A 3046-nucleotide genomic window follows, 5' to 3' on the forward strand; every position below is an offset into this window, starting at 1 on the left:
TGCGGAGCACAGGCTCCGGACGCGCAGGCTCAGCGGCCATGGCTCACGGGCCCAGCCGCTCCGCGGCATGTGGGATCCTCCCAGACCGGGGCGCGAACCCGGTTCCCCTGCATCGTCAGGCGGACTCTCAACCACTGCGCCACCAGGGAAGCCCCCGTGCTTTTTTTTTTATTTAAGTATTTACTTATTTTATTTATTTTATTTAGCTTTTTGGCTGCGTTGGGTCTTCGTTGTGGCGTGCAGGCTTCTCTCTAGTTATGGCGTGTGGGTTTTCTCTCTCTAGTTGTGGCGTGAGGGCTCCAGGGCGCACGGGGTCTGAGGTTTGCGGCACGCGGGCTCTAGTTGGGGCGCGCGAGCTGAGTAGCTGCTTAGCTGCCCCGCGGCATGTGGCATCTTAGTTCCCTGAGCAGGAATCGAACCCGCATCCCCTGCATTGGAAGGTGGATTCTTGACCAGTGGACCGCCAGGGAAGTCCCCCACTTCCTGTTTCTCTATATGTGCCCATTCTGCACAGCTCATATAATTGGAATCATATAATGTGTGGTTTTTTGTGACTGGCTTCTTCCACTTAGCATGTTTTCAAGGTTCATCCACGTTAGAGCAAGTGCTTCATTCCATTTCATGGCTAATATTCCACTGTATGGCAATATCACATTCTGTTTATTTATTCATTAGCTGATGGGCATCTTAACTGTTTCCACCTTTCGGTTACGATGAATAATGCTACTAAGAACATTCGTGTACAAGTTTTTATATGGACATATGCTGTCATTTCTCTCAGGTACATACCTAGGAGTGCAACTGCTGGGGCAAATGGCACCTCTATGTTCAATTTTTTTTTTTTTTTTAATTTTTGGCCACAGGGCATGTGGGATCTTAGTTCCCCAACCAGGGATTGAACCCACACCCCCTGCAGTGGAAGCGCGAAGTCTTAACCACTGGACCGCCAGGGAAGTCCCTATGTTCAATTTTTTAGGAACTACTAGGCTGTTTTCCAAAGGCTGCACTATTTTACATTCCCACCAGCAATGTAGGAAGATTCCAATCTCTCCACACCCTTGGCAACATTTATCACAACCTAGTGGGTGTAAGGCAGTATCTCAGTGTGTGTGGGGGGGGGAGTTTTTTTGTCAAGATTTTTTTTTGACGTGGACCATTTTTTAAAGTCTTTATTGAATTTGTTACAATACTGTTTCTGTTTTATGTTTTGGTGTTTTGGCCACAAGGCATATGGGATCCTAGCTCCCCGACCAGGGATTGAACCTGCACTCCCTGCATTGGAAGGCAAAGTCTTAACCACTGGACCACCAGCGTTCTCTGATGCTTAATAGTGTTGAACATCTTTTCACGTGTTTATTGTTCCTCTGTATATCTTCGGAGAAATATCTATTCAAGTTCTTTGCCTGCTTTCAATTGGGCTGTTTGTCTTTTTATTTTTGAGTTGTAGCGTTCTTTATATACTCTAGATACACATCCCTTATTACATGTATGATTTGCAAATACTTTCTCCCATTCTGGAGGTTGTCTCTTCCAATCGGTACAACTTCTGAAAACCAGTCTGGCAACATATATCAAAGATTTCAGTGTGAATGCTCTTTGATCTTACAGTTTTACTTTTAAGAGTTTATCTTAAGAAAATAGTTAAAGAAGTAGAATGAGAAAAGCTATAAACAAGAACATTCATCAAAGTACTTCTTAAACTGAATCTCAACCCTTACCTCACACCATATGCAAAAATTAACTCAAAATGGAGCATAGTCCTAAATGTAAGAGCTAAAACTATAAAACTTCTTGAAGAAAACATAGGAAAAAATCGTAGAGGCCCTGGGTTTGGCAAGATTTATTAAACAGGACACAAAAAGCATGAACCATTTAAAAAAACATGCATTGGACTTCATCAAAGTTAAAAACTTCTGCTCTTCAAAAAACAACTGAAAATGAATGGTACAGGTCTATTTTTACCTATACAGGCACAGAAAAAGGTAAAAAGGGCACAGTGACAAAATAAAGTAAATAAATCCAAGAAGAACGTTTCAGAGGATGCTGCTCTTTTCTTTCTATCTTTCTGAAATGTCTGAATTCTCCATCTGACAATGAGTATGCATTTCTATATAATAAGGAGAAGGGCTGGAGAGGACCCTCCATAAAACTATTTCCATTCTGAAAAGGAGAAAAAGTGAATTTCCTTCTGATAAGTAATAGAAAGTAATAGTTAATTAGCCAGGCGACATAGTTTACCATTGTGATTTGGAGTTATCATTTTTTTATTTGCCACATTTCAGAAATGAGAATAAACTGTAATTTTCTTAAGAGCTTAATATTCTTAAGATTTGTAGATAATTTCTTTCATACAAACAAGGTAACCTGGTCAACAAATTTCAGTGATGTAACTGGATAATAATGGCTTAAAATTACACTGTAAAAGAAGTTTATATGTATAGCATTATCTCGCAACTATCTGGAGCTTAATTTAGTTATATCAAAGTAAGTAAAAATAATTCAAGACAGATAGTAAAGGTCTGTGCAATTGACTCAGAGAGTCTCTAAAGCCTCACTAAGTTAATTACTCTCATTTTACACTCAATTTAACAAGTTATGCAAACCAATAGAAAATGAGAGGCACCAGACAAAAAGGGAGAGTAAACGGCATACTCACTGCAGAACAAGTGGCAGCCAGCAGACTGGAGGAGACGATCATTAAAGATTTGAAAACTCAACTCACAAGAGAGGCTGAGATGGTTGAGCAGAGAAGTAAACATACCTGATCAGTGCAACTTCATCAAGAAGTCACTATAGTACTAACACTACAATAAGTAACATTCAGAAATAGATTTCTAAATAATCAAATGTTATAATAGACTAAGTATGTTCAAGAAAGCAGTGAAGATTATTACGCATTTGAGAGGGATTTCCATTTCCCATTAAGAATGGTTAATTTTATAAAAGAGATGATTAATGAAATAAACAACAGTGATCTGGAAAACTGGCTTATATCAAAGGAAGCTCTAGTCCTTAAGAGAAGGGCAAATAAATGAGTCATTTTTGC

The sequence above is a fragment of the Physeter macrocephalus genome, chromosome 19 (genome assembly GCF_002837175.3).
Source record: "Physeter macrocephalus isolate SW-GA chromosome 19, ASM283717v5, whole genome shotgun sequence".
In the NCBI taxonomy this organism is placed as follows: domain Eukaryota; kingdom Metazoa; phylum Chordata; class Mammalia; order Artiodactyla; family Physeteridae; genus Physeter; species Physeter macrocephalus.